Source organism: Pseudochaenichthys georgianus, chromosome 8 (assembly GCF_902827115.2).
Source record: "Pseudochaenichthys georgianus chromosome 8, fPseGeo1.2, whole genome shotgun sequence".
NCBI classification, from domain to species: Eukaryota; Metazoa; Chordata; class Actinopteri; order Perciformes; family Channichthyidae; genus Pseudochaenichthys; species Pseudochaenichthys georgianus.
Window position 1 is genome coordinate 926,585 of NC_047510.2, and position 23,096 is coordinate 949,680.

A 23,096-nucleotide genomic window follows, 5' to 3' on the forward strand; every position below is an offset into this window, starting at 1 on the left:
TCTGTCGTGACTGCTTCACTACCACTTTTCCCTTTATCTGCCCCGGCCTGTTACACTGGTGGAGAATGCGGGCCTAAGGACTCTAGTGGTGGTGTTGCAGTTAGTGTATTTCGGTTTCAAGATGGAGGATGTACTAAGGGAGTTGGTGCGTATTTCTACTGAGCAGCAGACTCTGCAACGGCAGATGATACAGGAGCAGCAGAAACAGAATGCGCTTCTCCATGTGGAGGTCCAAAAATGCCTAACAGCAGCCTCTCCTACCCAGAGGGAAGCAACCGTACAGCCTAACCCAGGTCGATTCATCCCCAAAATGACGGAGAGTGATGAGATAGAGGCCTACTTAACAGCCTTTGAGCGCACTGCTGAAAGAGAGGGCTGGCCAAGGGATTCCTGGGCTGATCTGGTTGGACCATTCCTCCTGGGCCCGGCACAGCAAGCTTACTTCGACCTCCCTCCTGACCAGCAAAGGTCTACGTCGTCTTCAAGAGGGAAATCCTGGCGAGGTATGGCTACAGCTTAGCAGCTAGAGCCCAGCGGTTCCATGACTGGAAATACAAGCCAGAGTTGTCAGCCAGGGCCCAGATGTATGACCTAGGCCGGGTAACCAGAGCCTGGCTGACCTGCGACCCCGAAAAGTTGAGTGTTTTAGAGAGGATAATGATGGACAAATATATTCGGTCTCTGCCCTATGAGACCAAGAAAATGTCAAGCCAGCAGAATCCAGCCAGTCTGGATGAGTTGGTTGACGTAGTGGAGAGCCACATGGTCACAGCGGACCTGCTTAAGTCCACACGACCAGACACCGAGTGGGGCCGGAAAGCCAGTGGGGAAGCATCACGGACTAGACGGGCACGAGAACCGCGATGGGAACCCGAAGAGGTAAGGCGACGACAGTCCTACCTGCCAGAGGGCCAACCGCGTTGCTACCAGTGTGGGGAGATAGGCCACATTGCCCGGGATTGCCCAGGAAGGATGAGCTAATGCCGACCGCCCACTCATCTGGTGCAAGGCCTTGCCACCTTCTTGACTCTTGCTGGGTACAGGAAAGCTCCCTGGCTCAAATGATACCAGTCAAGGTAAATGGAAAAGATGCAGAGGCGCTAGTGGACTCAGGAAGTGTGGTGTCCCTCATTCAACCCCACCTCCTCGACCATTTGCCATCTGAAGAGACTGTGGCCGTCTCCTGTGTCCATGGGGACACTAAATTATACCCCACTTGCCTCATCCACCTTACCACAGTTAAAGGCAGCTGTGAGCTGAAAGTGGGGGTGGTTCCTTCCCTACCAGTCCCAGTCTTGGTGGGGCGAGACTGCCCACTATACAAGCGCCTGCGGCACCAGAAGGAGGGGAGGCCCAAAAATCCCAGGCGTGCCAAAGGAAAGCGAGAGAAAGGACAAATTGCCACCCCGGGTACGTCTCCTCAGCAGTTCCCCAAAGTTGTGTGTGCTGTGCCGGAGGAGCAGAGAGGCAACCAATCTTCCAGTGCAGACGAGGCAAATGATAACCCTTTTGTTGCTTTCCCTGGAGACCTAAGCACAGGGGAGGAGGAGGGTGAAGTCGCATTGATTCCAAGTTTGAAGGGCCAGTTCGGGACCGCCCAGATGGAAGACCCCAATCTGCTGCATGCACGCAGCAATGTTACGGAAATAGAGGGAAAACCTGTTCCAGGAGTAGGTGAGCTTACATGTCCTCATTTCCTCATCAAAAATAATCTGTTATACTATGCCAAAGAGGTTGAAGGTCAGCGAAGAGACTTGTTGGTTGTCCCAAAACAATATGTGTCCACAGTGTTGCATCTGGCTCACAGCCATGTCCTAGGGGCCCACCTAGGGGTTGAGAAGACAAGGCAGCGGATTGGGAGCCGGTTCCACTGGCCAGGGGTGGTAAGAGCTATAGAGGATTATTGTCGCACCTGTGTTGAATGTCAAAAGATGAGTCCCAAGCCACACTTTAAAAATCCCCTAATACCTCTACCGATAATCGATGTACCGTTTTCTCGCATTGCCATGGACTTAGTGGGACCGCTGGTGAAGTCTGCCAGGGGACATCAGTATATTCTTGTGATCCTTGACTATGCAACCAGGTACCCGGAGGCCATTCCCTTGAGGAACATGACAACGAGAGTGATTGCACGGGAGCTGCTTCACCTATTCAGCCGAGTTGGGATTCCTAAAGAGATACTAACAGACCAAGGCACTCCCTTCATGTCCAAGATAATGAAGGATCTCTGCAGGCTATTCAAGGTAAAGCAGCTTCGTACATCTGTCATCCTCAGACAGACGGATTGGTAGAACGCTTTAACAAGACATTGAAATCCATGTTAAAGAAGGTTGTTGACAAGGATGGTCGTAACTGGGACCAGCTTCTGCCCTATGTCCTGTTTTCAATCAGGGAAGTTCCACAGGCTTCAACCGGTTTCTCCCCCTTCGAGCTGCTGTACGGCCGACAGCCCAGAGGACTTCTCGACATCGCGAAGGAAGCCTGGGAGGAGCAACCAAGCCCCCATCGGAGCCTGATTGAGCATGTAGAGACGATGCAGACGCATATGAAAGATGTTTGGCCCATGGTCAGAGAGCACATGGCTCAAGCCCAAGAAGCCCAGAGGAAAGTGTATAACAGAGGTGCCCAACCGCGTGAGTTCCTGCCCGGGGATAAAGTGCTTCTCCTGGTCCCCACCACAGAACACAGATTCCTGGCATCGTGGCAAGGTCCCTATGAAGTGGTAGAGAAGGTGGGACCAGTCAACTACAAGGTACGTCAACCTGGCCGTCGCAAACCATCCCAAATATACCATGTTAACCTGTTAAAGAAATGGTACGCCCGAGAGGCACTGCTGTGTTGTGGTTCCCCGGTTGTGTCCCCTCTTCTCCCGACCAGGAGGTGGCCGAAGTGGAATACGGTCCAGGGCTGTCCAAAGCTCAGTTACAACAAACCAAGGAACTGGTTCAGCAGACTTTGGACGTGTTCTCACTACGACCTGGACGCACAACGATGGTGGAACATCAAATCCACACAGAGCCTGGCCAAAAGGTAAAGATGCGGCCCTACCGGGTGCCGGAGGCAAGACGGGCGGCCATTGAGCAAGAAGTGCAGAAAATGCTGGCTATGGGGGTGATTGAAGAATCTCACAGTGAGTGGACCAGCCCTGTCATTCTGGTTCCTAAGCCCGACAAAACCAACAGGTTCTGTAATGATTTCAGAAAATTGAATGAAATCTCCAAGTTTGATGCGTATCCTATGCCCAGGATAGATGAGCTGATTGATCGGCTTGGGGAAGCCAGATATATCAGCACTCTGGACTTGACGAAAGGGTATTGGCAGGTCCCACTTGAAGCAGCCTCAAGAGAGAAGACGGCCTTCGCCACCCCCACAGGGCTGTACCAATATACTGTGCTTCCCTTCGGGCTTCATGGAGCACCAGCCACGTTCCAGAGACTGATGGACAAGGTTCTGAGGCCACATCGTGAGTATGCAGCTGCCTATTTGGATGACGTTGTGATCCACAGTGACTCATGGGATAGCCATCTCATAAGGCTTGCAGCAGTGCTGGAATCTCTCCGAAGGGCGGGCTTGACAGCCAATCCAAGAAAATGCAAGCTTGGACTGGAGGAAGCCGAGTATCTGGGCTTCACCATTGGGCGGGGCAACGTTAGACCACAAGAAAGGAAGGTTCAGGCGATCCAGGACTGGCCACGGCCGTCAACAAAGAAACAGGTGAAAACCTTCTTGGGTCTGACGTCCTACTATTGCCGTTTCATCCCAAACTTCTCCACAATAGCCTCTCCCCTTACAGACCTGACCAGAGACTCACAGCCGCTAATGGTCAAGTGGACAGGAGAGGCTGAACACGCCTTTGAGGGACTTAAGAGGGCTCTCTGCGCACGGCCGGTGTTGGTGACCCCAGACTTCAGCCGGGGGATGATTGTGCAGACGGATGCGTCAGAGGTGGGCATAGGAGCAGTACTATCCCAGGAGGTTCACGGTGAGGAACACCCCGTCATGTACATCAGCCGGAAGCTGAACACAAGGGAACAAGGGTATGCTACTGTGGAGAAAGAAGGCCTAGCAATAAAATGGGCGCTTGAGCGCCTCCGGTATTACCTCTTGGGACGACACTTCACTCTGGTAACTGATCATGCCCCACTGATCTGGATGGCAAATAAAAAAGACACAAATGCTAAAGTAGGAAGGTGGTTTGTCTCACTACAAGAGTTTAACTTCTCTATCATCCACAGAGCCGGAGCTAAGCATGGGAATGCAGATGCTCTGTCCCGTAGAGATGCCCTGTGGACCATGGTCACCTCTCCTCGGCCAGAACTGAAGGGGGGGTGTGTAAGGGACTGAGAGGCAGAGTAGTGGGAGACACCTACATTCCCAATAGGTGGCTCCACCCGCTGCCAATTAACAGTATTGGGAGCAGGTGGGGAGACCTCACACCTGGTGCTAATCACTCCCTCAAGGGAGACAAAAGCACCTAGAGTTGCTCAGTTGTGTGTGGCACATGGAGGGAGCAGGAGACTCCCAGACTGAGGAAACAGTTGTAAGCTGGCAAGTCGGTTAGCGGCCCGGCTACGTTAGCCTTTCTATCGTAAAAGGTATTTTTTAGTTGAACAGCAATAAAGCCTCTTTTTTTATTTGAACACTGCCTCTGTCGTGACTGCTTCACTACCACTTTTCCCTTTATCTTCCCCGGCCTGTTACAATACTTTATGTATGTATTTCCCTCAAACCCTGTCCTCACACTCAGATAGTGCTGCTTGCACTTAGATCTGCTCTGCTTCTGCTCAAACTGTACGCTTGCACTCAGATATATTGCTGCTTACAGATTTGTTCTGCTCTCAGATTTATTCTGTGCACGCTCGAAACGTTTGTGCAACAATCCTGTCAAAATCCCTCAACCAATAGGCCAGGTGTCCTTTGCGGGTGTGCTCGCTTGACTTATTACAGCGTCCCGTAAGGGCGGTTACTCTTTGGTTTATAAACTCCCGCCCTCCACGGCTTTATAACATAGCATGTACTTCACTTGTTTGATTTACAACTTTTTTTTGGGGGGGGGAGCACAGTTAGTATATATATACCAGCACCTTACATAATAGCTACGTTCAGTGGCGGACTGGGACTAAAAATCAGCCCGGGAATCTCGACCGGCCCTCGTTATCGCTAGTAAATTGTCAACGGGGGGAGGGGGGATTGCTAGTGAATTTTCCGACGGCCCACTTCTTCCTCCAGACTGTTGTTCTGCTCCAGCACTGTTGTGCTATGGCTTGGTTCGGCCCGACGCGAAGCGGAGTGTCGACAACCCCATATTGTATAGATATTCGTATATCACGGCCTGAAGTGAGCTATTGCATTTATAAAACGGTTACCACGTGTGGCTGCAATGTGAAAGAAAAATACACATTCCAATTTAAATAGTTTTTATTATTAAATATTGATGTTCAAAATATAATAGTCGCTCTGTTGCCTTCTGCACAAAACATAGTGCCAGGTTGTTGCTATGCAACAACAATAACAACTAGAGAACATATTAGACAGACAGCATTGTCGTCGTTTAGGTGCTTTTTTTTTCTGGAGATAGGCACTTCTCAATCCACTCCTCCATAGTAAGACCCCCCCCGGAGGTCGAAGTTAACCTTAAATGTTTCCATCTTAAGCTTTGTTAGTTTGTTTCGTGACAGACGTAATGTAACAGTTGTAACGGTTCTCAGACGCGGAGGGATACTGACTTGTGAAAAGTAACTACAATTATACCGGGATATACGCTCATTATATCACGACTAAGAAACATCAGATTGCTTGATTTGACTTGTCCGTTTTATAAACATATACTAACTGTGCTTACCCCCCCCCCCCCCCCCCCCCCAAAATGTATGTATTGTATGTAATGTATTTAACAGGATTGTTGCACAAAAGTTTCGAGCGTGCACAGAATAAATCTGAGAGCAGAAAAAATCTGTAAGCAGCAATATATCTGAGTGCAAGCGTACAGTTTGAGCAGAAGCAGAGCAAATCTAGGTGCAAGCAGGCACTATTTGAGTGCGAGGACAGGGTTTGAGGGAAATAAATACATAAAGTATGCTCTCAAACTTAAATACCACGCTCTTGAATAAAGAGCGAGCCCCATATGCTGCTACCCAAACCAACATCCTCCTCACAAGCATTGGCTGTTGGAATGTCATTATGCTCCACATGTGGAACAACAAAGGCTTCTTCAGGTGTGTCTTGTATCATAACAACACACTCTCACTCCCTAAGCGTCCAATAGCGACGTTTGGTCAGTGTCCGTGGCGTCCAATTTTGACGCTCCTAGTCTCCTTCAGCGTCATAAAGGGACGCAAATAGCTTTCAACTGATTGCAATGTATTCCCATCTGCGTCGGGATTTGACGCTCATGGAAGCACGGCATTCGTTTATGCCGGCTGCCCTTAAAGGCAATGTGAGCATCCATTCCCATTGGATAACGGAGAATTTTACACCCGGAAGTAAGTACTCCTCTTACTGTCGATTGATTTTACAGTGATATCTGCACTACTCATCGACTAAAAAACACCAGATTATCCTTGTTAATTACACAACATTGATTGGTTTAAATTGTGTGCAATGCTTTTGTATTTTTCCCCTTCGATTCGGAGAAACAAATATGTTTTCTGAGTAAAGGATGGCAGAAGACACTACACTACCCAGAATCCCCAGCTATCGTTTGGCCTACACCATGTGCTCTGTTTGACAAACCCCGTTTTTTTCACCATTCATTCCGATGGCTGGCGTCTATGTCACGTGATCTTCAAATTTCTCCCTGCAGAAAAAGAAAACATGGCCGAAATTCGTTTTATTCTGGGTGTAAAATGCCTATTTTAAAGTCAGTTTGGCCATTAAAATTCGTTTTGATGTCATTTGATGCAAGAAATATGAGTTGTTATTTCAGATTATGTGTGCAGTGGATGTACATGATCTTTAGTTCGCTAGTTATTACGAAGATTACTTCAGGAAATCGCGACGTTTTCATTGTTACCAAGGTGGTTGCTAGGGACGCTGCTATCGATATTATTTCTGTTATGTTGTGTAACTGTTTCATGGTGTTATCTTTATTGCTACCCCCTTCCCCGTCAATGTATAGTGTTGGTCCACAGCCTAAACATATTAGTTTAACAAAATCCGCATCTAAAGATAGCCTACGTTATTTCCCCCCTGTGCAATTCCAGTCTCACATCTCAGAGCACATCGTCATTAACAAATACCGGAAACAGACCAAAATAATAATAATATACCTTATTCCGAGTGTGCTTGCTTTTCTCTTTGAAAGTCATCACATAACGGCATTGTAATACACGGTTTGGCTGCATTACATATTACATATCTGCCGTAGTTCTGTATTTATAGAGCCCTGATGAGAAGACAAACATGAGGAACTGAAAACGTGACGTGGATCATAAATATATCAGCCATTAAACAACATCTTACATTTCTTTTCACACAATACGTCTCCTTGCAGTATCAACACTAATTCGGCTCACTTTTATATTTGATCCAATTGGTAGATAGGCTGTATTTACACCATAAAGGTGCACAGCTGATATCAAGGGACACCTGGTGGTTAAAGCATGTTATTGAATTTCAATATTTTTATTATTAGATATTAATACGATCCCTATAAAGTATATTCATTACTCGTTATTCTCTACTAATTGTTAATTAAAGACTGTATGTAATGACTATTTTGCACATCCCGTTCAAGATTTCAAGATTTCTAAGGTTTATTGACATATTGGTCTGCACAACTGTGGTGTAGTTCTGCACTGAATGAAAAACTTGGGTTGCAGGTTCCTCAATAGTGCATTACAAGACATCTATCAATATTTGTGCATACCTCCAGCAATGTTAACTATGTTGAAGCACTTATTTTAACTGATATTATACATAATGTATTACTCTTATAAGATGTATGTAGATATTTCATCTCCGGCCTTGTCAGGTATTGAACAATCAATAAATAAAGAACACAGAATTGTTGAATATAAAACACAGAATGTATGTGATTATACTAAATAATTTTCAAATAAACACAACTGCATATTTAACTGTTACACATGCTGATGTAACGCAAATGTTCCAACTTGGGATCAATAAAGTATATCTTATCTTAAGCTGATCGATGGCTACTGCCATATTTGCAAAATGTGCCTCTGAACCTTGACAAGTGCATGTTTCAGGCTTATCAATTAATGTAATGTAATGTTATCACAGGGGTCACACACATAAGACCAGCTGTTAAATAAAGCTCTTCTGACCTTAGCTGGCGTGTGGGTATATATATTAATACTGTCAATATTGGGCACAAGCAATTTTCACCCATTTATTAATTATATGTTTTAAATGTGAGTGTTTCCTGTCCCCTAAACCTCCAGGGATGTACACAGTTTAATACTGGCAACTTCTTATTATGGGAAATACAAAAACGTATTTTAAAACTACAACTCCCAGTAGAGACGTGCCATAGAGAACATGTTGCGAAACAGAATAGCCAGCATGTGTAGTTCTGGGGACGGGGTGGGGGAGGGGGGACGCGGTGGACCCGTTCAAATCCAGTTTTGGACAGTCTGCCGTGGTTCCATCCCATTTCAAGTGCTGTTCGAGAATCTGCTTAACCCTCGGAGCACACTCTCCAATCACAGAGCTTGAGGACTATCACGGGGTTTGTCAAGAGCACATGGTGTAGTCCAAACGATAGCTGGGGATTCTGGGTAGTGTAGTGTCTTCTGCCATCCTTTACTCCTGGGAATGGACGCTCACATTACCTTTAAGGGCAGCCGACATAAACGAATGCCGTGCTTCCATGAGCGTCAAATCCCGACGCAGATGGGAATACATTGCAATCAGTTGAAAGCTATTTGCGTCCCTTTATGACGCTGAAGGAGCCTAGGAGCGTCACAATTGGACGCCACGGACACTGACCAAACGTCGCTATTGGACGCTTAGGGAGTGAGAGTGTGTTGATCATAATGATATTGCTCTGATCAGCAGCAAGACTGTTTTCACCACTACCATGGTCGACATCTGCAACCTCCTCCTTGCTGTTAACAGTCGAACTAGGAGTGTCACTGACCTCGTCATTGCTACTCACCTGCTTCTCCTTCCAGGCTGTTGTTCTTTGGTGAAATACAAAATGGTGGGCACTGCAGTGTTTTTCAGGCATCTCCTTCCCTAATAAAATAATAAACAAAAACACATAAAATAACTTTTTGAGGTCTGTAGATATTCAACTTTCTTTTGAATAATGTTGTTTTAAATGTAAGAGTGCATTATAAAAGACAATAGAGGGCCAACATGTTAACTATGCAGTTAATCCATTCAACAATTACGTGTTTCCAAGATTCAGATTCAAAGGATTTATGTCATAGCACATAGGCTACAGTGTAGGAATGGCAATGCAAATCATCTGTCCCGAGCTCCTCCAACAATGCAACATAGTTATATAAGACATAAAACAATAAAATAAATTCAAAATTAAATTAAGAATAATAAATGAGTGCAGGCAGAAATCTATATACACGTAAATATAATAAGACATATGCAAGAACAGAATGTAAAGATAAATATAGTAAAATGAAATGAAATCTTTTTTTTTTACAGTGATAGCTGTTAAGATAAATAAGTTATAAGATGACAACAGATGAATGAATGTTGCTATTAAAATAATGTAAAAAAGGTAATATAATTCATCTGTTTTGAACATAGAGTATGTGGGGGGAAATGGCAATTCTCTATCTATGATAAAGAGTCTTTGCATAAATTGAAGAGAAATGTGATGGTTTGCAAAACAATTCGATTTCTATGTTTCTATACTTAACTGGCAAAATCTTAATTTGGCCTTTAATCAAAAGAACATTACTCATCACTGATGTGCAAGCTGTGCCATAACAATTATTTAGCATTGTATGATGTATAACATGTATTTAATTAGTAACAACAATTTACACTCACAAATGGAACCAAGTTATTTTTTTTTTAAAAAGGATCTGTACCCAGGAGTCCGTGCTGAAGGGATGACTCTCAAAGTGTTCACTGCACAGGCGAGAAGAAACGTTGAGGCTGATGTGTTTTAACACACACACACACACACACACACACACACACACACACACACACACACACACACACACACACACACACACACACACACACACACACACACACACACACACACACACACACACACACACACACGATTTAAAGGCAGACTTCTGTTACTCCATGTTTCGTTGTTGTCGTTTCACTGAGCGAGCGGACATGCCCCTTTTTTTTTTTAAACGCTCCCTTTTTTGGTCCATCTGCGGCGGTAATAGGTTTTGTGCGCTGTGATGATTCGGCTGTACCTTTAGTAATGAATATTAAGGCGAGACAACCCAGGTGAATAGGGTACTTTTTTTAACTTAAAGGTATCAGCTAGAAATGTCTCCAGTTAATTACTTACAATAAGGCAATTGTTTTTTGTATTACAAGTTTTCTGAAATAGCATGTTTAAATATGCAAATTATCCACTATCTCATTAAATATGCACATATTTTAACACGTTTCAGGAATCGAAATCTGAACTTTGGATAAAGCCAGGTTCAAAATTCTTGTTCCATTTTGTAGTCATATTAGTATCTAAGGCTTTTACAGAATGGATATTGGATATCTCTTTTTATCACTCCATAAATCAGAAAATACTGTCAACAGCCCTACAATATCCATTTTCGCGCCATGTTTTTATGTATACAATGTTATATAATTCAGGCTATGAATGATATATGAACAAACCCTTCTGTAAAAGCCTTCATAATACTGATAGGAATATAACTGGAAGGTTTGGTGTCTCTACGTGCTACTGAAGTTGACATTTCGAACTCAGAGTAGGAGAAAAAACACATTTTGAGAAAACTACCTTTAAAGATTGCAGTGAGGCGCTAGCTAAACCATCCTGTTCTTTGGATGATAGCTTGCGCATCGACGCACTCCGTGACGGTATTTCATGTTCGGAGTCATTTGCTTTTTGTATAACCTTGCTTCGTGCAAGTGACAATTGTTGTCGTCTTCTCTGTGAATGTTTTTTTCGCCGTTCTTTTGCCATTTTGAGATTTCAATTTCTAGTGGAAAGCTAACCAGGAAGTGTTTTAGCAGACCACGTGACGCATCTGAACGAATCACGTTGTCAGAAATTGACACCAGCCAATGAGATTTCGTTTCTTGGTTTAAGACCCCTTTGTGCTTTCACGATTGGTTGCTTATACAAAGGAAATGACCATATTTGGATCCGATGAGATTGTGCAGGAGAGATGGAGCTTTCCAACAATACCTCTGTTGACATGGTGCACACAGCGGTCGCGGTACTTTATGTTAAGTTAGAATGCTAACTTTTGGTGTATTTAGGAGAAATCTACAGACGCAAATAGACAAACTATAGTCAAATAAACACTTAAATGTGTATTTTGTACGTTTTCCTTCCAAAAGCCTGAAAGAAAACATGTAATAGAATCAAAATAGCACAAAATCTCAAAATTGACCAGTACTTGAAAAACGATGTTTTTGCCTGCCGTGTCTCCCCTTAAATGTTCATTTGATCATTGGTTTTATTATGAAAACGTTGAGACCGGAAATATTGTTTCAACCCGTAACTTGGAGGCTGCCGCATACCTCAAATCATCTTCGTAATATCTATCAAACTATAGATCCTACATATCGACTGGACGTGGATTCTAAAAGTACAATATATACTTCTCGCTAGAAATCTAATCAAAAAGCGTTTTAATGGCCAAACTAGCCTACAATTTAGGATTTTACAGAGAGGGTTCTTTGTGAATAAACGACCATCTGTAACGTTTGCATTCAACGGGAGCAGGAAGTAGTAAGCGCTTGAACAAACGACTTATTTGGTCGTAATGATTGGGCCTGAACAATCGGCATATTTGGTCGTATGAGTTGGAGGACTTGTTGTCCAAGAGGCATTCCCCCTATTGAAAGCTGAGGTGGACACAAAGACGATCAATGTCCCCTCTGATGTCCCCTCTGACAGTGAAGGTGAGGAGAGCCCAATAGAGAACCATCTTGTCCATCTCTGCCCCTCCCACACCGGCCAGCTCCAACAATCGGCTGAAGGAGAGTGTGGCCCTGCTGGAGCTGGACTTTGGAGAATTCAAAGAGCGGACCCAGGCCAGGCAGTCTGGTCCCCCAGACAACACTCTGCAGCAGCTTAAAGAGGACCTCCAGCAGCTCAAGAGCCACAACGAGGCCTTGGCGTCTGACCTCAGAGGAAATGTAGAGGCACTCAAACAGGAGAACAGCGTGCTCTGTGTTCAGTTAGCCAAGCTGAGGGAGGATGCTGAGTGTAGAGAGAAGAGCTTCACCAGGCAGGTCCAGCACCTGACGGAGAAACTCTCATCAGTCCTCACAATGACGAGTAGAGAGACACAGACTCTCCCTGCCAGTGTCCCTGGCCCACCCTCTCTGCTCAGCACCCAGCCCAACAACACCCTGGCCCCTCCTGATACACCCACACAGCCAGCTGCCCACCCCAGCCTCCCTCTACTCAGCCTGAAGAACAAGATCCACAAGTGGTCCTGCTGGCTGACTCAAATGGGATGTTCCTGGACCCAAGAAAGCTTGTTCCTGATGACAAGGTGCTGTCTAAACACTGCAGCACCACAGGCCAGGCCATGAAGCTGTTGAAAAAGGAGACCCTCAGGAGCCCTCAGTACCTGGTGATCCACACGGGAACAAATGACCTGCACAGCCTCCGTAGGGACACTGCTGAGGCAGTGAGGAAAATGGCGGAGCAGGCCAGTAAGGAATTCCTCGACACCCGCATTGTGGTCTCCACCCTGCTGCCTCCACCCCTCCTCATGTCATCCATGACATTAATATGGAGATCAGAAAAGGATGTGCCACCTTACCAAATGTCCACCTGGCCCTCCACTCAACCATTGGCCCCTGGGACCTCTATGATGGTGTCCACCTACAGAGAGAGAGGGTGGGGATATTTGCAAAGACCCTCAAATATGCAGCCCTGGGACGCAGTCCTCCCACCCCCTCCTCTAGAGGCCTTATAGACCCTCCTAGACCGCTTCCTCCCCATCACCACCCCAGGATCACCACCCCTGCTGTGAGGAGACACAACAGCGCAGCCTGGACCTACCATGTATGTTTCCTTTTAATGTTTATTTTATTAGCTTTTCTTTTTTAATGCTTAATGTCTTTCATTTTTTGTAAAGCACTTTGAATTGCCTTGCGTTGAAAAGTGCTATATAAATAAACTTGCCTTGCCTACCACTCCCCACGCCCCCAACACACCCAGAGGAGGCTACTTTCACCCAGCTCAACACCTGCACAACATCAGCAGCAGAGATATGCAGCAACAGCTGCTCCTCGTCTCCCTCCCCGCCGACAGCAGCGGGGCTATGCTGCAGTTGTAGTCCAGCCTGCTGCCACCCTCCCTCCCCCTGCTACCTCTGAACTGGGAGACATCAGGATGATGCTGCACACCCTGTGCACCCGACTTCTGTCTAGCTAAGACATTACATTTATATGTTATCGTAGTAATCAGTACAATAGTAATATTAGTGAAAATAGTTTTTTTTTGTTTTTTTTATATATTTGTCTCACTATACAGGTTCATTTTGATTGTTTGTTTTTGAAAAAAAGATGCGTTCTTTTCATATAAGCTGCTGGAATATTCAGGGACTCCACTCCTCAACTTGGAGGTCAAGAGTGAGAATCCAGAGTTCTTAGAATCTATCAAAGATGTTGATCTCATTATATTAACAGAAACATGGTGTGAAAATGATCTGCTCACTCACTGTCCTCCAGGTTATAATGAAGTCATGGTGCCCTCTATAAAATCAAAAAACATACGCAAGGGCAGAACATCGGGGGGGATCTTGGTGTGGTATAAAGGAGATCTTTGCCGTCAGATCTCAGTAGTAAAACAAGGTCAATCACACATTTGGCTAAGGTTAGATCAAACCCTGGGCATAACTGACAGGAACTGACGTGTGTGCTATTTATATTCCCCCAGTAGATTCTCCTTATTTTGAAGAAGACATTTTTGAAACTCTCCATTCAGAAATCGCCTATTTTCAGGCCGAGGGAAATGTGCTTCTAACTGGAGATCTGAACGGACGAACAGGAATTGAACCTGATGTCATAGACCCACAGGGCAGCCACCATGTATTTGGTGAACCCCCCCTGTTTACCACACCAACCGTCAGCCATCGGAACAGCCTTGACTCTGAAGTCAATCAGAATGGCAAAGAGATAGTGCATCTCTGTCGGGCCTTAGGCCTGTACATAGTGAACGGGAGGTTCAGAGGGGGAGAGGGAGGGAGAGAGAGAGAGAGAGAGAGAGAGAGAGAGAGAGAGAGAGAGAGAGAGAGAGAGAGAGAGAGAGAGAGAGAGAGGCCTGTACATAGTGAACGGGAGGTTCAGAGGGGACTCTTTAGGGAGATTCACATACTCCTCAGCTCTAGGGTCTAGTGTAGTAGACTATGCAATCACTGACATGGACCCCTCCACTATCAGTGCATTCACTGTCAGACAGCAATCCCCCTTTTCAGACCACAACCAAATCAATGTGTTCTTTAAACTCTCAGGTCCAATGAGTGACACAACAAGGGAACCCAGTAAGCTGTACACATTACATCCTGCTTACAGGTGGGCCCCAGACAGTGGAGACACATTCACCATGGCCTTGAACTCACCTGATCTGATGAATGACATGTCACTATTTGACCAAAATCAATATGTTCCTACCAAAGATGGTGTAAACATGGCCATTGATTATATCAACATGATATTTCACAAGGCAGCTATTAAAGCTGACCTTATCAAACAAAAGCAGAAGCCTGTTAAAAGGCAAAACGCTGACAAATGGTTCGACCAAGAATGCAAGACCATCAGAAAAGACCTGAGAAAAATAGCAAATGAAAAACATCAGCAACCAAACAACCCAGCCTTACGCATTAGATACAATGACGTTTTAAACTAATATAAATGTACAATAAGGAAAAAAAAACAAAATTATACCCACATGAAACTTGAGGATATTGAGAAAGCCATTGATCAAAATCAATTCTGGGATCTGTGGAACAACTTCAACACAAAACAACCACAAGCATTACCCATCCAAAACGGTGACATCTGGAGAGAACATTTTGAAAGTTTGTACAAAGACGTACCAATAAATCTAATGAATTCAGATCAATGTATTACAAAAGAACAACTCCAAACATTAGAAGAAACTATTAAAGACAACCAAAACCCTCTTGATTTCCCAATGACTTGGGAAGAGTTGACCACACAGACACAATCTCTCCAGCCAAGGAAAGCTTGTGGCCCAGACAACATTAAAAAGGAAATGCTCAGATGCAGCACCCCAGAGATGCAGGTACAGTGTTCAAGATGTTCAGTATCGTATTGCAGTCAGGATGTTTTCATCTGGTGCAAAGGGCTCATTTCCCCCATTCATAAGAGTGGAGACATAAGCCGCGTTCACACTGCGGTACTTTTCCCACAAAGGTTCATGCGAACTTAGTTCATGCGAACTCTTTAGATCGCATGAACTAAGTACAGATCGCGTTCACACCAGAAAAAGTCCCTGGGGGTGGATGAGGCAAATGAAGCCGCTGACGTCACTTCTTCTTCTTCTGCTTTGGGTTTACTGGCAGGCCGCAAACCACTTCACGGCGTATACTGCCGCCCAAAGTCCCTGGCCGGAAGTCCCCGGAGTTGGGGACTGGCTTCAGTAGAAGCTGCTGGGAGTCCCAGCAGCTTCTACTGAAGCCTTCCGAGTAAATCGCCAGAACGCCGACACCTCCTCATCTCCACCGCTCCCATGTTTTATTTTGTGTTGCCATAAGTTAGTCTCTCTGCGTTTCTGCGCTGGGCTAATGCTAATAATGCTAATGCGAGGATAATAAAATGGCGGCTTCACAACACTTTTTGGGAGTTTTACGGGGGCGTGGTTTGCAATTCGCCCAGCCAATCAGGAATATAGCTCTTTTCTCAAAAAAGAGCCTCTCGAAAGTCCCTGAAAGTCTAGCAGGGACTTTCGAGGGGGTAAAAAGGTTCGCATTAACTACTTTTAGTACCGGCTCTTTTTGGTGTGAACGCGATCATGAACTAAGTTCGCATGAACCTTTGTGGGAAAAGTACCGCAGTGTGAACGCGGCTAATCAGACCCTAAGAACTACCGTGGCGTCTGTGTCAGCAGCTGTCTGGGAATCAGACCCTAAGAACTACCGTGGCGTCTGTGTCAGCAGCTGTCTGGGGAAATTATTCTGTAGCATTCTAAATAAAAGAATACAAGATTTCCTTAACCAACAATCCATCTTGAGTAAAAATCAAATTGGCTTCCTTCCAAATCACCGCACCACCGACCATGTGTATACCCTTCACACTTTAGTTAACAAACATGTACACCAAACACAAAATGGTAAGATATTCACTTGTTTCATCGATTTCAAGAAAGCTTTGGAGTCTATTTGGCACGAAGGGCTCTATCATAGACTTCTACATTGTGGTATAGGGGGCGACATGTACCATCTGGTTAAATCAATGTATTTGGAAAATAAGTGTGCTGTTAAAATTGGAGACAAACAAACTGAATTATTCACCCAGAGAAGAGGTGTTCGTCAGGGTTGCAAACTAAGTCCTACTTTATTTAATATATATATAAATGAACTTGCTGTTCAGTTGGATCACTGTGCTGCTCCTGGCCTCTCCCTCCTAGATAGAGAGAGAGAGAGAGAGAGAGAGAGAGATCACTGTGCTGCTCCTGGCCTCTCCCTCCTAGAGAGAGAGGTGAAGTGTCTGCTTTATACTGATGACCTTGTTCTGCTGTCTCCTACTGAACAAGGACTCCAACAGCAGCTGGACATAGTAGACCAGTACTGTAAGGACTGGGCCCTGCAGTCAATATGAAGACAACTAATGTCATGGTTTTCCAAAAACGCCCCAGATGTCAGGAGAACAAATACCAGTTTACCGTAAACAATCATATCATGCAACATAGCATGAGTTACACCTACCTCGGTTTAACCATAGCAGCATCGGGACGTTTCAACATGGCAGAGAATGCACTCAAAGAAAGAGCCAGAAGAGCTCGAAATGCAATGAAGAGAACATTTTATAATGTCCAAATTCCAATCACACATCAAGGAGTTTGAGCAAGATTTTATCTTGCTCAAACTCCTTGATGTGTGATCCAGCCCACTGCGCTGTACGGTAGTGAAGGATCCAGCCCATTGCGCTGTACGGTAGTGAAGGATCCAGCCCATTGCGCTGTACGGCAGTGAAGGATCCAGCCCGTTGCGCTGTACGGTAGTGAAGGATCCAGCCCGTTGCGCTGTACGGTACACTGTAAGCCCCGATAAGTTGAATCTACTTAAAAAAATAGAGGAAAGTGGTTGCCTTTAAAAATTGAAGTAAAGCATTATGAAAACTTGAGTAAATTAAACTTAAATTAATCAAGGACTTTAATTGTTATTTGAAGTACAATGCACTTCATGTCAAGTTGATTTTACTTACATTTTTAAGTCAACCACTTTCTATTTTTTTAAGTAACGCATTAGGAAAACTTGAGTGAATTTAACTTAAGTTATTCAAGGACTGGAATTGTTATTTGAAGTACAATGCACTTCATGTGAAGTTGATTTTACTTAAAATATTGTGTAATATCAATTGCTTTGCCCAATTATATAACTTAGAATTTTTAGTTGAAAGTGGTTACATTACGTATATATATTTTTTATTCCGTCAACTACAAAAAAGAAAGACACAAAAATAAAGTTTTACCTTTTATTAAAACTTGGATACAATGAAATTGAGCATCCTATAAAAACTGTAGCAAAAATATTGTACCATACATTTTCACATTAAACCATAGCAATCTCTCTCTATATATATAAACAGATATATATCGCTCTGAAAAAATTAAGAGACCTCTTTAAAATGATAACTTTCTCTCGTTTTACTGTTTGTAAAAACTGGATTAACATTTGTGTTTTATTCTATAAATTAATGACTGACAACATTTATCCCAAACTCCAAATATTCTTATTTAGAGCATTTATTTACAAAAAATACCAAATGTTTTCAGACCTCGAATAGTGCAAAGAAAACAATTTAAAATTCATTTTTCAACAACACAATACTATTGTTTTAACATGGGAAGAGATCAGGAATCAATAATTGGTGGAATAACCCAGATTTTCAATCACAGCTTTCATGCGCCTTGGCTGCTCTGCAACACCTTTCACATTGCTGTTGGGTCACTTATTAAGCCACTCCTGGCACAAACAAATCAAGCAGCTTGGCTTTGTGTGCCAGGAGAGACATCAAGTCTTTCAGCAACAATGTGACAGACTGGTGGCGAGCAACCAAGACGCATTGAAAGCGGTTATTGAAACATCTGGGTTATTCCATCAAATATTGATTCCTGAGCTCTTCCTAAGTTAAAACATTAGTATTGTGTCGTTTAATAATGAAGAACTTGTTTTCTTTGCATTATTTGAGGTTTGAAAACACAGAATTTTCTCTGTTATTCTGACCAGAAAAGTATTTTCTGCAAATAAATGCTCTAAATGACTTCTTTGTTTGGAGTTTGGGAGAGATGTTGTCAGTAGTTTATAGAATAAAACACAAATGGAAATGCCAACAAGAGGTCAAACAGTGCAAACATGCAACAACAAAATGCAATATTGAAGTAGCCAACTTTTCAGAACCCCGTAAGCTGATTTTTGGGTGCCAGCTCAACCTTACCAAGCTTCAACATCACCTGCTGAACAAAGTGGAAAGTGTTTTTCATGCACTTTGGGTACTCCAATTGCAGGGCATAAATGAGTCCGAACAGGACACAGAAGGCCTGAGGCAGGTTAGCCGGTCCATCCATCACCACATTCCCCTCCAAGACGATTGCCACACTGGATGGGTTGAGCTGCGGATTTTCTCCGACACAGAGGATTCCCAGTGGAGTTTGACTGTACACCTCCTTATCAGCCGCATCCTAACAGAGAAATAAAGAGATTGACATATAATTCTACATCGTCCACCAAAAAGTAGCTTCCACTGTTTATAATGAAAAGCATCATACAACATAAAAACCAAAAGTAATAAATAAAAGGACAATCTGGGCCTTAAATTGGCCTTACGTGGATCTGTACATTTCAAGTACTAGTTACAAATTGTGCACCAAATATGGTTTTGTATGTAGCTTGGCTGCCATGAATTTGTGAACATTTGATGCAGACAATCTTCATTATTCACCTACAACACATTAGGTGTTAGGCTTATTTATTATGAAGGACACACACAGACACTCCCTTGATCTTTACCCTTTGTAGTGTGTGCACAAAACTATTCCAGAACATTATAAACATTTTCTCTAACTGTCCCCCTCGTACCTGCACGCCGGAGGAAGGACTAAACAGACACATAACCTCACATTACAGTGTATAGTGCAGAACTAAAATTATCTACCAGCAAAATGGCCAAAATATATGTATTTTTTGGATTTACTGTATTTTATGAACAGTGACTGTTAATTGTTTGGATTTGCTTTGTGTTTATATCTGTTCCGTCATTTATATGGATGTTTCATCATCTATATATATTTCGAAGCCAAATCCATTTGGATGTGTGATTCTTGTGTTTCAATTGCTATATTTCCTCGAAGGCTTTGATTATCATAAGACAAAGATTACAAAAAATAACATTAATGAAAAAATGTTTCATTTGCATTTTTCCTAGAAAAGCATGAACATGTAAACCTAGTTTTTCTTAGAGTGTATTTTTTCTTACATAAATTACATTTGTATGGACACTTACATTGTTAAATGTTATATAGCAAAGAGTATTTAAAAAACCGAATCATATTTCATTTATATTGTTGGTGAATTAGTTAGACAATATATATATATATATATATAAGGAATTGTGTAAATTACATTTAGTTCCGTATTTTATTTAAACCCTGAATAATGTCCCGGGTCAGTTTGACCCGAACATTACCAAAGGGTTCAAAATGTGAACATAACACAAGGGTTAAAGTTACTTACGGTGCAGGTCTTGAAGAAGGCAGAAGGCTCATCTCATCCCCAAGATGATTGGCAGTCCCCGAACACAAAGGCATCTGATGTCTGTTGGCTCAGTGGTCTGGAATATAGTGGAGATAACAAAGAATGGTCATACATTCATCAAATACATTCTACAAACTCTACACAATGACTTTATTTCAAATATAGTTGAAAGTAAAGGAGAGGACAAAAGGAGATGACATGATGGGAGAGAATAGAAAAGGGAGAGAACATAACTTCTTCTTGACCAAAGAATAGAATAGGAAACAAAACAAGAGAGCAAAGCAAAATGAACAAGGGAAAAGAGGAAACAATGACACATGAAGAGATGCAATTAAATTGACAGGACAAGAGCAGCAAATGAGAGAAAAGAAGAGATGAGAAGGAAGTCAAAGGGACAGAAGAGGAACAAGGAGAGAGGAAAGAGATTGGGTAGACAGATGTTAAGTAAACCCACCTTTGTCTGACTTAAAAGCTCAGACAGAAATTGGCCAGTGACACCCTTCTTCTTCCTAAAGAGGTCCATCAGGCTCGGAGAGAAACGGTCAAGTGCATCGAAGAAGTTGTCCTTGAGATTTTTCCCCACCACTCTGTTGAACTCGCAATAAACCTGAAACACAAAAGAGAACAAACCATGTAAAACTGTCAAATAAAATCATCCTTGGTGAAACAAATAAGTGCATTTTTTATTTAGACAGCTTTTGCGTGCTTCACCATCTGATTTTTCAAGATGCCTCTGTGCACTTCTCACAGTAATATCTTAATAAAATCAGATATGTAAGTAGGTATGAGGATATAACTACATTTTATGAACATTACATTTAGAACACAAAAGGACAAACAAACCTGGGGAGGTTTCAGCCTGGAACCGAGAGGACAAAAATGCAACAAGAATTGTCAAAATCGGTTAATATATGGATGAGTGGGGGGGCTGGACACAGGCCGTGGGGGGACACCCGAGACCGGGCTATGTCCCCATTAGAAGGAACCGGGTGAAATAGCCAAACAAATAAAAATTAATAAAACCGGGGAAAAAGTGACAAAAAGTGTCCGAAAATAGGCACTCGTGAGGCGGGCAGAGTCCCCGTTACATTCCTCCATGGTTTGAGCGAAAAATGGCTACGTCAACTATTATGAGAACCAGGATGGGGGGTTCAAAAGGCCTGCCCAAGGCCGACCCAAAGTGCATGGTGAGCGGACTCATCACCTCCGTGAGAGTGGAGGTGTCCTGAGAGTGAGCCTGAAGGCAGACCCCTCTCAGGCTGACAGGCAGGTAGGCCATACAGCTATTTTAGCCGGTTAGAATGTTACCTGGCTCTAAACAGAGAGTACGAGCTGGCAGAATGTCTCTCTGCTGTCAGAGACAGAAAGCATAGACAGATCCTAACCAGGTACAGGCTCAGTGACTACAGACTGGTCAAAAGATCCTGGCAACAAAAAGAGAACAGAACATGTGGTCACTGTACGACAGGTGAGACCGAGACAGAGAGAGAGAGAGAGAGAGAGAGAGGGAGAGAGAGAGAGAGAGGGAGAGAGGGAGAGAGGGAGTGATGCACTTCCTCCTGAAGTGCCAAACATTCAACGAAGCAAGGAGCGTTTACTGGAACAAGTTGAACTCTGTGATCCCAGGTTTCAAGGAGGTTGATGACCTCTCAAGACTGAGAGCACTCCTAGGAGAAGGAGACAAGGCACATCTTGCTGCCCAATATGTATACACATGCCACAACCTGAGGGACAGTGAATGACACACACACACACACACACACACACACACACACACACACACACACACACACACACACACACACACACACACACACACACACACACACACACACACACACCCACACCACACACACACACACACACACACACACACACACACACACCCCCACACACACACACGCACACACACACACACACACACACACACACACACACACACACACACACACACACACACACACACACACACAGATTGTAAAGCAACTTGCACACCTAAACAAACAGAATCCCAGATGGTTTGCCCGTAGCAAATGGAACAAACAAATACAAGCACTAGATAGATTGAGGAGGGTTTGTCACAATGCTGCCCTCGCAATGATTGGGATTTATGTTCCTCCCATCACAGACGAAAATCTCCCGGGTGCAATGGCAATCCAAAGCCCCATAGAAACAGATGAAGATAAAGACACGAAGGTGCCTACAAATGGAGACATTCTTGACTATATAGCGGAACGACTCGAATATTATAAAACAATGCAAAATAAGGGTGTCTCTAAATAAGGGTGTCTCTAACTCAGAGCAGAAATCTCAAAGATTTAGGTACTCTGATTACACAGCCCCCTCCCCCTTATTCTCTACCCGATCAAAGCGCAAATAAATTGCAAATGATAGTGGCAGATGCATCGGACACAGGAGGAGGGGAGACTGCCATGAGCGTAGGGAACTATAGAATGGTGGGGACAGTAGCGTTGAGTCCGTTAAGGGGCGTCCCTACTCCAAAGAAAAGACTAAATGTTAAAAAAACACAAGTTTCCTCCCCGTTAGACAGAATAGACAGCGCACACACCACGCGGAGGCCTAGTTTTAACACAGACCAGGAGGTGGTTTCCCCGAGAAGGGACAGTTGACCACCTGATAGGTAGCCCACCTCAGAACAATTGACTTCCCTTCTGACAGATCTTACCCGCCACTCAGGCGCTACACAGACAGAAATAACATACATAACTGACCTCCTAGACGAGAGGGAAATACAAGAAAGACGGTGCTATGAACAACAGATTCAAGATAGACGCAAGGAGGAAGTCAGGGGATATGAGGGCTCGGTAGAAGATATAGAGGAAATTAGGGAGAGGAGAGGCCAGCACACAGGTGTACGCAGGCGCGCTGAGGAGGGGGAGAAATGTGATCCTTTTCAGAACAGATCACGCCAGACATCTACGTCTTATTACCCATGCGTTGAGGGGGGGCGTCGGGCCATGAAAGTGA